The sequence below is a fragment of the Canis aureus genome, chromosome 32 (assembly GCF_053574225.1).
Source record: "Canis aureus isolate CA01 chromosome 32, VMU_Caureus_v.1.0, whole genome shotgun sequence".
NCBI classification, from domain to species: Eukaryota; Metazoa; Chordata; class Mammalia; order Carnivora; family Canidae; genus Canis; species Canis aureus.
Window position 1 is genome coordinate 43,160,978 of NC_135642.1, and position 13,547 is coordinate 43,174,524.

Sequence of the window (13,547 nt, forward strand, 5' to 3'; positions counted from 1 at the left end):
AGAATGTATAAAGTCAAAGCAAAAATCTCATCTAAAATAGTTCATTAGGGCAGCCGGGATGGCTCAGCGGTTTGGCGCTGCCTTCAGCCCAGGGCCTGATCCTGGAGACCCAGGATCGAATCCTGCATCAGGCTCCCTGCATGGAGCCTGCTTCTCCCTCTGCCTGTGTCTCTGCCTGTCTCTCTCTCTCTGTATGCCTCTCATGAATAAATAAAAATCTTAAAAAAAAAAAAAAAAAAGTATTTCATGAAATGTCCTAAGGCAACTCTCCAATACAGGTTGGAGGGCAATGCTAGGAAAGTCACATACACAAAACTACATCAGTCCCGGACCTCACCCTGTCCGTAACAAAACAGGGCCAAGGACATCATGTTTTATAGAATATAAATAGAAATGGTCTAGATGTTCTAACAGAATTACATAAAACCAGAAAAGAAGATTTCTCAAGAACACCTATAGTCCCGTAAATTGCAACTTACTTCTTCGGGGGGAAATTAAGCATACACTGAACCACCTGTACATTCAGAAATGCAAAAGCTGACGAAATCAAGAGTACTGCATCCAGTCCGAGGTCTTTTCGCTTCTTTTTTTATTTTTTTTTATGAGAACCCCCCTCTTTTATAAACCCATCGTCTTTTAAATCGTTAAAATGTAAATGCAACCGTTCCCTTTTCTAAAATCTCAGCCTAGTTAGAGACTTTTTTTTTTTTTTTTATCCCCTCCCCTGGCCAAACTGGGTTTGAAGTCCTAGGGCACCTAGCCGCGGCCAAGTCTAAGTACCCACCACCCCATTGGCTCCGGGGAAACCCCGCCCCGTGCAGCCACAGTAACGAACGTCGAGGGAACTCCAAGAAAGGTTGTCCCCGGCCACACTGCCGCCCCCGGTGACTCTCCGCCCCTCCCCCACCGTCCCCACTGCGGAAGCGTGGTCGCCGCGCGGGCAGCCGCCGGGCTGCAGCCGCCAGCGGGGGGCCCCGGGCACCGCGCCCCAGCGCCCAGCACCCGGGGGCGGGGGCCGCGCCGCGAGGAGCCGAGCCGAGACAACAGCCCCGGGCCCGGCGACAGGCGCGGCCAGGCCGCCGGAGTAAGTCCGACACCTCCGCAGCTCCGAGGCGGCGGGGGCCCCTCCCACCCCGCCGAGGCGCAGGGCGGGGCCGAGCAGGGCGCCGCGGCTCCCCGCCAGCCCGGACAGCGGGCTTTCCCGAGCCCCGCTCGCCAAGGAGGCGGAAACCGGGGGGAGGGGAGGGCGGCCAGGGGGAGTGGCATCCCCGCTCCGCTCGGCCCCTCCGGCCAACCGGATCCGGGGAGGGCGGGGGGACGCCGGCCGCACGCCCCCTCCCCGCCGCGCCCCGAGGGCGCACGCGGGACCCCCCGCCCGCCCGCCCGCCCGGCGAGGCCCCGCCCCCCGGGCGCGGGCGGGGAGGGGCAGCGGCTGCGAGCGGCCCCGGCCGCCGGCCCCGCCCCTTTCCCCACCATCGCACGCGCGCGCCGGCCCCGCCCCTGAGCGGCGGCGCGAGAGCCCGCCCCCTCCGCGCGCACCGGGGCTGCGCTCTCCTCCCCCTCCCGCACCGAGCGCTGCCCCGCTCCGCCCCCCGCCCCCCGCGCGCGGCCACACACCTCCCGCCCGCCTGCTCTACGGGAAGCCGCGGAGGTCAGCCCCCCCGTACGCACACCCTCGAGTGCGGCGCTCAGCGCTCCCCGCCGCCAGCGCCCGCCTCGCCCTCGCCCTCGCCCTCGCCCTCGCCCTCGCCCTCGCCCCCGGCCCGGCGTGCTCTCACCGCAAAGCTGCTCCGGCCGCTCCTCGCTCTGGCTCTCGCCGCGCGTCCCTCTCGGCGTGCGCCTCGGGCTCACCGGGGAGGCCCCGAGAACGGCGCGGGCACAGGCCCGCCGGGGCGGACTGGCAGCCTCCTCCCCGCCAGCCGAACGGTCACAGGCCCCGGGGCCCAGACTGGGAAGGAGGGAGGGAGGGAGGGAGGGAAACTCCGAGGGGGGAAGGGGAGGGGGGGAAAGATGGAGAAACCGTCTCCGCCGCCTCTACCGCCGCGGCCGCTTCTCTGTTACCCGGGAAATCCCGCCCACTCCCCCGGCCCGCCCCGCGGAGGGAAGACTCAGCCTCGCCCCGCCACAGGCCGCCCCGCCCGTCCGTCAAGGCCCGGGCCAATCGCCGCGCCCCTTCTGCCGGCTGCCCGCCCCTTCCCCCTCGGCCGGGAGGGGCGGGGGAGCCGCTCACCTTCTCCACGCCCCTATTGGCGGGGAGCTTCCCTAACTCAACCCCGCCTATTGGAGCCGGGTCGCTGAAGCCCACCCCCACGCCTCCGCACTATTGGAGGAAGCAGGGGAGCTCCGCGCGTCCCATTGGCCGGCCCCGCACATCCCGCCCCGCGCGGCCGCAGCCACAGGCCCAACAAGTCGGCTCCCGCCCTCGCCGGGCCGCGCATTGGAAGGCTACCCGGGCTCCCTGGCTGCCCCAGGAAGGCAAGTAACCGATGTGGGGTAAGATGTCCGTAAGCGACGCAGGCCCCGCCCCCCGGCCACCCGATTGGACAGCGCGGCGCCGGTAGCGGCCCCCATTGGCCAGGACGCCCGTCGAGGAAGGAGCCGACCCCGCCCCGCGCGGGGAGGCTGAACCTTAGCAGTCCTTTTGTGGAATGTTTACACTAGAGACTGAAGTGCAGAGAGTTCCAGGGCCCGAAACAGGAGGGGGCGCGGAGCTCAGCAGCTGGGAGCCGGAGCCCTGAGACTTGAAAGGGAGAGGCGGCAGCAGCACTACCAACCGTGAAGGACTCCTTACAAAAAAATTTAAAAATTAAAAAAAAAAAAAAAAAAACCAGACCTCATCCTATCCAGTTCTCTCTACAATTTACATTTCCGCACGCTGCCGCCTTGTAAACACAAATATCCAGAGCAACCGGATCCGTACGGCTGCTTCCAAAGCGTACGGAATTAAGAGCTGGGGAACCACAGTCGAAAAAGAGCCCCAGGGGTTGCCACCCCGAGCTAGGAGTGGCTGCACACTTCCAACGCCGACAAGCCCTAAACTTGAGTATGCAGTCTTTCTAAAAGGGCGGAGATAACCGAAATGGAGGCAGGGCCCTAACAGCCACCGCCCTGGCAAGCCTCCGGAAGGCGGAGCGTGAGGTGTGAGGCGTCTGCGACCTCCGGGGGTAGACCTGGAGGCTCGCTCCAACGGAAAGAGGAGAGCAGACAGGCCTCGGCATAAATAAACCTTCACCCCACACTTCGTACAAAGGATAAAAATCCTGCAGTTGGTGACGAAAGGTAAGAATGGCTGTTCAGCTAGTCCTTCGGCCAACAAGTGTTCGTGGCAGTCCCTAGGCCTTCTCTGTGTAGGTTATAGTGCTTCAAACACACAGAGACAAAGTGCTTGCAGTGCCGAGGTTGCTTTTATTAAAGTCCCCAAATGGGGCGGAGAAAGGACGCTGGCCCTGCTTTGGGGGGCGCTCAAGGAGCGCCAGGAAAGGAGGGGGCGGGACCAGAGTTTTCCCGCTCTCCAGCAAAAAAGGCGACTCCCCCAAGCCAACCTACCAGTCCCCAAGTGGCAGGCCCCGGGGGACCTGCTACCTCGTCGTCCCTCTGCAGTCCCGCGGAGACGGCACGGCAACCAGCGCTGGCAACAGGTGGGCCTGACTGCAAGGATGGCTTCAAGCCGCAAGAGCAAGGCAGTGGACCGTGGGCTCCATGAGTAGCGAACGGAGGAGAGCCAAGCCCTGCCCCAGGACGGAGCTCTGAACATAAGTCACGCCGGCGAAAGCGGACCCTTGAGTCAGCCTGCTCGAGCTCAGGACGAAGCGGCGCTCGTCCTTCCCTGCTCTCTGGACTGGGTGCCGCGCGACGATGCCCCTGGCCTTGAAGGGCCACTTGGAATCCGAGCAGGATGGGCCGCCCCCGACTTCTGGGAGCCGGGGGTGAGCCGCCCTGGACCACGCCTAAGGCACCCAGGCTATTCTTAGGTCGCCCAGGGTTTCAGATGAAGCCACCCAGCGACAGGCTGCCCGCGTCCGCGGTGTTCTCAAGCTTAAGTCTAGGGCGACCTCCGGGAAGCCAAGGGGCGCGGGGACGGCCAGGCCGCAGCGTCGGAAATTAAGTACTTGGCCCGGGAGGCCAGATCCCACCGTGTCCTCCCGACCCCCGCAGAGCCCCTCAAGCCGGGACCCCTGAACCCACTGCCGCCTGCAACCCCTCCCTGCACCGCAAAGCTACCCCGTCTCCGGCCTTAGAGGCATCATTGTGTGCCTCCCCGGCTCTCCTCGCCCCCTTCCCGCCCCGCCCCTGCCGAGCACTCCAGACCCAGGACTTCCGGGCGGGAGGACAGTTCGAAGGAGCGAGGCGGGACTCCCACATGTGCGGAGCGCGCACACAGGCTGGAGGAGGGGGCGGGGAGCAGGGGTGGACTTCCCCTCCGCGCTCGCCCGGCCGGGGGGCGGGGCCTCCCGCCGCGCCAATCAGGGGCGGGGGCGGGACCTTGCGCCGCACGTCAGCCGCAGGACTCCTCCCTCCGCCCTTCACGGAAAAAAAAAAAACAAAAATCCTAGCAACTTAAACTCCAGCCCGGCCTCCGATAGGCGGAGCTCGCGAGCACGTCGCCCAGTGGCGGGCCGAGGAGGGGAGAGGGGAGCCTCGCGCAGCCAATGGAAGACAAGAGGAGGCGGGCCCTCCGGGGGAGCCCGCGGTGGGCGGGAGCGCGGGCAGGCCCCGCCCCCCGGCTCCCCTCCGGGCGGGTTGCACAAGCGGCGGCTGGAGTACATAGTAAACAGGGTAGGCCCGGGAGTGGCGGCGGGGCCGGCGCGGCGCTCCGCGGGCCCGGGCCCGGCGCCTCCTCGGCCCGCGGCCCCCGCCCCGCGCCGGCGCCCCGCCCTCCAGCCCGCGGCCGCCATCCCGGCTGTCAGGCGCGCCCCCCGCGCCCCTCCCCGCCCGCTGATGCATTTCCTTTTCCCGATTCCGAGCGTGCAGAGTGTTTTCCCAGTTCCCGACCTTCACCGCCCCAGTCGGGCCACCCCCTCGCGGGCGCGCTCGCACGCCGAGCCCCCGCCCCCGCCCCCGCCCCCGCCCCGTCGGCGGGCGAGCAGCGCAGCCGGGGGAGGGGAAGGGGCAGGGGCCGCCGCCGCCGCCGCTGCCGCCGCCGCGGCCTCGGGTGGGCGGGGAAGGAGGCATCCGCCGGGGCCGCCCCGGGAGCCCGCGGGGCTCCCACACCCCCGGGCCGAGGTCCGCGCGGGCTCGCGGCCTGGCGGGCTCCGGGGCGCCCGGGCCGGCGCGCGGGGCTCTTTCCGGTGCCGCCCCCGCCCCCGGCGCCCCTCCCGCGGGCCGGCGCTGCCCCCGCCCCCAGAGTCCATAACAACCGCGGCCCCGGAGCGCGCCCGCCGCCCCCTCCAAGTTCGCGGCCGGAGCCGAGCCCCGGGGCGGCTGCCGGCACTGCGCGGCGCGGGGACAGCCGCGGGCTCCCGCTCGCTCGCCAACTCCGCTCGCCGCAACTCCGGCGCCCGCGGTGGGCCCGGCCCGCCCGGCTCGGCCCCCGGCGGCGCGCCCCCCGCCCCCCGCCCCCGCCCCCGTCCCCCCTTCACAGTAGTCGCTCCACGGGCGCCGCAGGGGCGGGGGCGGGGGTCTCCCCGGCCGGGCCGCCGCCGACACCTACCGAGGCCGACTGCCCGGCGCGCCCCGGCCGCCCCCCGGCCCGCGGATCCGGCCGGCTCGGGGGCACACGGGCTCGGGCGGGCGGCGCCGAGCGCTCCTCCCCGGCCTGCCCGGAGCCCGGCGCCCCCCAGCCCCGCACCGCGGCGGGCCGGCCGGCCAGCCCCCCAAACGCCCGACATTGGGGAGACCAAATTAAAAGCAGCTGTTTAACATACCTTCCGAGCCAGGCGAGGAGTCCTGAATGGGGGGGACCGCCCCCCGCGGGCCATTGGCTGCGCGGCGCCCGCGTCAGAGCCCCGGGCCCGCCCGCCGCCGCGCCCCGCCCCTTCCCTTCATTGAACGCTGCCTCGCTGCCTCGCTGCCTCGCTCCCGACAACCTCAAATAAATAAATTAAAGTGGCGGCGAGCGGGCAGCGCGGCCCCGGCCGAGGCCCCTTCCCGCGGGGCCGCCCCCTGGGGCTCCCGGAGGCCCGCGGCCGGACGGCGACCTGGGGCGCGGGGCCCCCTTCCTCCGCGCTGCGGGGCCCTCGGAGCTGGCGGGGACCCCCGCCCCCCGCCCTCGGCCAGGGCGCGGGGAGGCACCTGCCCTGAGAGCCGCGGCGGCCCCGGGAGCCCTTCGAGGGCCCCGCACCTGCCCCAGGTGTGCCGCGCCCACGGCCGCGCCAGGCGAGGCCACAACGCGCAGAAAAATAGACCTGGGAGCCCAGGGCAGGGGGCGAACTGGGAAAGTCTCCGTGGGGGACGCGGCAGCCCCGCAGGGTCCTAAGGCTTTCATCAGGCAGAAAGGAAGGGGCAAGTCCCTTCTGGGGAGGGCCCGGAGGGGTAAATGGAGGACAGCGTTTAGGAGCTTCGAGGGCGGCTGCAGCGATGAACTGCAGGGTGGGATGGGGGGCGCCCCGGGCTCAGGGACTGAGCGTCTGCCTTGGGCCCAGGGCGTGACCCCGCGGTCCCGCATCGGGCCCCCTGCACCGAGCCCGCTTCTCCCTCTGCCTGTGGCTCTGCCTCTCTCTCTCTCTCTCTCTCTCTCTCTCTCTCTCTCTCTCTCGTGTGTGTCTCATGAATAAATAAGATCTTTAAAAAAGGAAAGGAAATCAGGGCTGGAAAGATGGAACCAAACAGCAGAAGACTTTAAAACCTGGTTAAAGTTCTTAGACGGCATCATGTGCAGGCAGCCTGTTTGCAGGACCGCAGGCTCAAAGCTGCGGGGTAAGATGCTCAACATCCCAGTAGCCGGATTGGTTCTGGGACTGGTTGAGTGAGGGGTGCCTGTAGGCGGCAAGGGGAGGCACAAAGGCTGTTGTAATATTCGGTTTGGAGACAAGAGAGATCTGTCTTCTGGTGGGAGGGGTACGTGGTGGAGCCAAGGGAAAATTTATTTTCTCTCTCGCGGCCATCCAACCCAGAAAGCCTTGCCTAACTTCAAGTCAAATACTCTAACCCAGATCCTTCCCTGAATAATTTGCCGTGTTTGTCCTAACTTTCAACCAGAAGTTGAAAGGGGCCACCCTACATCTCTGTGCTTAACAGAGCTGAGCCTGGGGCCAGCGCACACGTGAGCAAGAAGGACCTGTTGATTGAGGCATCCAGGAAAGGAAGTTCATGTGGCCGATGCGGGGTGTACAGAAAATGAAGGGCCTGTGGGCAGGGTGGGGGCCCGATGCTAGTTAGGCTGTCCCAACAATTCTGGTGGGATGTAATGAGGACTTGACCAGAGCAGTGGCAATGGGAAGCAAAAAGAATTTTTGTGTTTGAGAAAGACTCAAGGGGCCTGGGTGATTAATGCAGCTTGCATGATGGAGGGAAAGGAGGAGTCCGAGGCCCGGTATGTGAAGAGGTAGTAGGGTTTGCGGCTAGTGGTTGGGTAATCTGGGCTCTAGACTGAGCCTGGCCAGTGATTGGTGATATATCTCTAGGCAAGTACTTCTTACCCTGGGCCTGCTTCCCTCCTGTGAAATGGGGGTGGAAATTGTTAGTAGAAAGGCTCTAAGGACCCTTCCCTCACTCAGGGTCCATAGGGAAGGGGGTTTTCTGATGGGGAGGGAAGCTTGCCACTAAGGAGAGAGGACAGGTGGTAAGAAACACTGATTTGGGAAGGGCAGTGGGTCATCCCACTTGAAGTGGGGACTCAAATTTGGGAGGTAGCTTGGTTGATGGATCACTGAAGGAGGAGGCTGTGGACGGGGCAAGGCCAGGAGATGAGGACTAGTGTATTCAGCGGGAGGCCCAGCACCTAGCAAGGCCATGGAGGTCAAGGTTCAGTCTCAGACTAGGGGCTCCCTAGGGTGAGAAACAAGTTTTTCTAATTCAGAACAGAGATCTTCTGGAGTCTGGAGCCCCATCTCGGATTTCTGTTCTATTTCCCAAGAGGTTCTACCCTAGATGAAGGCATAACAGGTACTGTGTGAATGTGAGATGAGGCCGAGGAGTGGACCAGAAAGAATGTTAGTCTGGAAGTTGAAGGCCATGCTTCTCACTCAGTCTCTTAATATCCATGGGTCCGCCGGCCTCCTGTCCTATACAAGAGCGTAACAGCAAACTGTGCCGTTAGGAAGATGAATGTGATGATAAAACATGCTTTAATATACCTACTAAAGGGGCTCCTGGGTGGCTCAGATGGTTAAGCATCTGCCTTCAGCTCGGGTTGTGATCTCCAGGTCCTGAGATGGAGCCCCATGTCCGGCTCCTGGCTCAACGGGAAGCCTGCTTATCCCTCTGCCTCTGCCTCTCCCCCAGCTCATGCTCTCTCTTTCTCTGTCTCAAATGAATAAATAAAAAATCTTTAAAAAAAATAATATACCTAGTAAAGTTCTGAGCTTCTGAGGAGGCCAAAGGCCCAGGCATTTGTGAGCCTAAACAGCAAGCGGTATACGGTGGATGAAGTCACTTATGGAACACTGGCAACCAGAGTAGTTTACTTGCACTCAGAGAACCAGATTTCGCGGACACTCCCCACCTCTGAAGTGCACCAGCCTGGTGGCAATCCCCTCCTGAACAGAACTCCTTGAGGATAGCCACCCTATCTACTTCACCTCTGAGCACTCAGTGCCCATAGCAATCAGGCACAGGAGGCCTCTTGGAAGGGATCCAGGGATTTCTTTTTTAAGATTTTTTATTTTTATTTATTCATGAGAGACACACAGAGAGAGGCAGAGACACAGGCAGAGGGAGAAGCAGGCTCCATGCAGGGAGCCCGATGTGGGACTCGATCCCGGGACTCCAGGATCACGCCCTGGGTGGAAGGCAGGCAGGTGCTCAACTGCTGAGCCACCCAGGCATCCTGGATCCAGGGGTTATTGTTTTTGACTCCTTACACTGATGCCTACATGGGAGAAGCAGTCCCAGACTCTTTGGGAAAGTATTTGATTTGGGGACAGTGACCATCCAGCTGCGTTGGTTACATCCACTCCACCGCTCCCCTACTCATCAGGACAAAACAGCAGGTGGATATGGAGGAGGGCCTTCCTTGGAGAAGTCACATTGGGAAGCCAGGTTCTGATTCCCAGGAGGCCTCTTTTGTGTGAGTTAGGGATTATTATCCTAATTATAGGTGAGTAAACTGAGCAGTAGAGTGCCTTGCCCAAGTCCAGTCGGTCTGGACCCAAAATGTGACCTTTTCTACTCCCCCATGTGCTGTCTGTATACACACTAGGGCCCATGATCCGGGTTGGGACTTCTGGAGAAAAACAGCCTCTCCCTTGCTGTACCCACCTTACCTCCCTAACTCGGGAGCGTTTTGTGCCCAGATAGTTCTAAGTGATTTCTGGCCCTTCCCAAAAACTATCTTCAAAGAAGCAAGACATTTCTCCCAACCACATACAACCATGCGTCCTTACCTCGCCCCACTAAAAACTGTCACACCTACTGACACCGTCTCATAGGCATCATGCATGTGCATGCACACACACATCCTCATTCACAAAAAGGACTCATTTAGTTCCTTAGGGTGCTTGTGGTAGGTGGTGAACCAGACACTGAGGGTCCGCACCCGAGTGACTCCACCAAAAAGACATCAGTGCCACTCTGCTGCCCACAGAACCTCCACCAGCCGTATTAGACCGTTGCCAGTTTGGGAAGAGCCAGGTGAGGGGCATCTGAGGCTTGCTCTCCACTCCAGACCACCCTACAGCTTCAAGGGGAAAAGCCCAACCTATTGGTCAGGATCCCAGTTGAGCCACTGGATGTCTTTTGCAAGTTACTGTCTCAGTGTCCTTCTCAGTAACTAAGGAGGAGGATACCTTCTTCAGTGGGCTGTTGTGAGATTAAAAATAAAGTTGCCTGGGGTTCTGGGCTGGCTCAGTCTGTGGAGCATGTGACTCTTGATCTTGGGGTTCTGAGTTCAAGTTCCACATTGGGCATGGAGAGTACTTAAAAAAAAAGTATTCCTAGTATTTGTTAGGATTTCACAGACTTTCCTCCTTTATCTCCTTCCGTTCCCTTTCCTCCTGGCCTTTCACATGCCAAGTCCCCGGTGTTGCAGTCTGAGAGAGAAGAGCCCAGGACCCGCCTAAAAGGACCCAACAATCCCATTGTGTGAAGAAACCATTTCTCTGGGAACCAGCTGGCTTTTAGGTTGTCCATGTTCCATATTCCTGATTTCCGGGTGGTTTGGAAGCTTGGCATTTTTTAGTGGGTTTTGAGATTGCTACTCACTGCCATGAGGTGTCTTCCCTTCCCTGAGCATTAATAGAAAATAAGTTTAATACTACGTTCCCCAATTTACCTGGCTTTACCTTTTCAAAATGTTTTTTGTAGGTCAGTTGTTTTGTGACTTTTTTTTTAAGCAGCAGGTTCCTTTGTTCGATTACAATCTTATTCAGAGCTCTAATGCGGGAGAGATCAATGTGGGCTTTGCTGTGGTTGGAGACAGCCCAAGGCTGTAGTCTCTCCTCCTTCATGGCCCTGTTAGCCCCTGTCCTGGGAGGACCACCCTGAAGCTACATTTCCCAATCCTGTTCATTCCTCCTAACCGCTCCCTTCCACTGACCAGGCTGGGTGAACACAGGCTGCCCATGTCCTCTGTTGCTGGTCTATTGATCAGAATTTTCCACAGCCTTTTTATCCTCTCCTTGACGCTGGTAACTCCAAACGTCTCTCCTCTCTTCTTGCCCTCCTCCTTCTGTTCTCACTCACTTCCAAGGCCTCCAGCTTTACCTAAACTAAGTCCCCAGTTGACATCTCAGCCTAATATCTGTCCTGAACGTCAGACTGCATACATCCACTGGCCGCTGGCCATAGAACAGGTACTCGCTCAAGGTCAAGGAAGAAAAGGAGACCCCACAGGATGAAATGGCTGACCTAGGCTCAGTTGAACATTTGGCCAGTTTTGAGGCTTTAGACAACTATATCAGCTTATAGAAGTAGCCAGGTGCTCATGGAGGGGGGGGGGATGGAAGGAAGTGTCCGAGAGGGGCACTGTGCCTTTTTTGACTGCCTTCTATCCACACCTCATTGTCTTGCTTTCCTCCTTTCATCTCCATCTTAACCCTAACAACCATCAGGAACGTGTTACCCTGAACTGTTGAAAGGGCATCACTGCTCCCAATCTCCATCCAACACTCCTAGCTAGGATTCTGGTGTAGCTAGCTACGTCCACCTGGGCCTTAGCCGGGAAAAAATATGGATATTTTAGACTGCAGAATGCCAGCGTAGCTTACAGAGAAGTTGAATCACTATGTTGTACACCTGACACTAATGTAACATCATGTGTCTGCCACACTAAAAAAAAAAAAAAAAAGACTGCAGCATGCCAGATTTAGCTTAAACAGAAAGACTTTTATAAAAGTAATGGGGAAAAAATAAAAATAAAAGTAACGAGGGCAGCCTGGGTGGCTCAGCGGTTTGGTGCCTGCCTTCGGCCCAGGGCCTGATCCTGGGGACCCGGGATCAAGTCCCACGTCGGGCTCCCTGCACGGAGCCTGCTTCTCCCTCTGCCGGCATCTCTCTCTCTGTGTCTCTCATAAATAAATAATATCTTTTTTTAATTTTTTTTTATGATAGTCGCACAGAGAGAGAGAGAGGCAGAGACATAGGCAGAGGGAGAAGCAGGCTCCATGCACCGGGAGCCCGACGTGGGATTCGATCCCCGGTCTCCAGGACCACGCCCTGGGCCAAAGGCAGGCGCTAAACCGCTGCGCCACCCAGGGATCCCATAAATAAATAATATCTTTAAAAAATAAAAGTAACAGTAATTGGTGGAGGGAGATTAAACACTTCAACAGATTTCTGAGTGCGATCCTTCTTTTTGTAGAGAAGACCCAGTCTTCCCCGTGGTCAGTTAAGAGCAGCAATCCACAACACTTGATTCCCAACTGTTGCGATGGTGACTATAGGACGGATACATCCCAAGAGAAAATCTGGTTCCCTCCGTGGTGGGAGCTTTAGCTCCTGCCGTTGGTCAGAGAACAGTGGTCTGTGGGTAGTAACCAAAGCCTGAGACAAATCTAAAACCTCGGCGGTAAACCCTAGGACCTTGGTCGGTTCATTCCTTGACTCTGACTCACCCTGTCAGTCCCACATGGAGCAGCACAGAAGCCTTAAAGACCTAGGCCTTGGCCTATGGATTATTGGGGAAACTTGACCTGCTTCCCAAGCTGAGGGCCAAGGGGGAAGGGACCTGAGACGATATAGGGAAGTGGCAGCAGCTTGAAAGAAGAGACTTTGAAAACAAGCTAAAAACTAGGGATTGCGAGTGGGGGCTGACCTAACCAGAGAAAGGCCTGATGGTTCCTCTATAGGAATTCACACTGTCCATCAAAGAACTAGCCCCTTAAGAGTTGGAAGGCCTGCGGTAGGATCATTTAATGCAGCCTCTTTTACAAAAGGAAGCTAGGAGTTGGCTTGAGTGGTGTGACCTCAAAACTACCAAAGAGCTCAGTGACTCTAGGAAGGCTCCCCCCCCACCCCCATGATCTCTGATTTGGGAGTTTCCATATGCGAGTCTGCTTGTCCCTAGAGAAGAGAAGCTTTGAAGAGAAGTCTCATCTCCCTCAAGCTACAACGCTAAATAGTCCAGTTTTCCAAGAACTGGTCCCAACCTGTCATTTACCTGCATGTGGTGACATGGAGATGGACAATGGTGGGCCTCCTAAGCTGAGGATGCCAGGGCCCACCTCAGGAATGCCATCCTCACTCCCGGGGACAGGCAGGATGAGGGGACCAATGCTAGAGGCAAAAAGTTAGGTGAAAAAATAGCAATCAATGGGCAGAAGCCTGGGTTGGCCCACAATCCTCTCCTCCCCTTGATCTTCTGTTCTCAACTGTAGAGTCCAACATCTGATAGTCGGTTCTCTTAGTTTTTTCACCAAATCTCCTGTGTGAGAGCCTTGACTTCCTGAACAGACCCAGGCTCCTTCTCTGTCCTCCCCTTTCTTTCCCTCTTTAAATACCTAGCACAGGTAGGCTCACACTTTGGGTAGTCACTCAACAATGGTAAAAGCTACAAGTAAACTACGGCAGCAGGGGAAAGCCAGTTCTCGCTTGCTTTCAGATTTAGGAAACATCACTTTGCTAACCTTCCTGAGTCAGGAACATGGACTAGGACAGTGCTTCTGGCCTGGCTCATGCTGTCACTCAACCAGCTACCAGGCAGGACACAGGAATCGGTGTTTTAATGGAGCTCTTGCAAGTCATAACCTCACCAATCCTCAGATGTGCAACTCCCGTAGAACTTCTGAATCTGCAGAGCAGTTTGGTTACAGCCTCTTCAAACAAAAGACAGTTCAAGGCTATCTCCTTCAGATCTATCATTAATCCTGGCTCCTCCTCATTTCACAAAACCCCTGACTTCCCAGATTCCAAGTATCTCTGTTCACCTCCTATGCTTGCTTGCCCCCAAAAGAACAAAGACTCATACAGAGAAAGAGCTTAATCTTTTGTGCTACACTTCAGCTCTTGATTGA

At 59.0% G+C, this 13,547-nt stretch overlaps 1 protein-coding gene across 3 annotated transcripts in view; it reads right to left on the reverse strand.

Moving 5' to 3' along the window:
- SIN3A (SIN3 transcription regulator family member A) overlaps positions 1-5,885 on the reverse strand; it is a 74,939-nt gene extending 69,054 nt beyond the window's left edge. For 2 of the 3 annotated variants that reach the window (XM_077881973.1, XM_077881972.1), the window contains exon 1: positions 1,779-1,963. The gene's annotated coding sequence lies outside the window, so the exon portion shown is untranslated. Of the gene's footprint in view, positions 1-1,778; positions 1,964-5,864 lie in introns of those variants that run through there. The other variant, XM_077881974.1, reaches the window with a different exon arrangement.
- Positions 5,886-13,547: the final 7,662 nt, after the last annotated feature.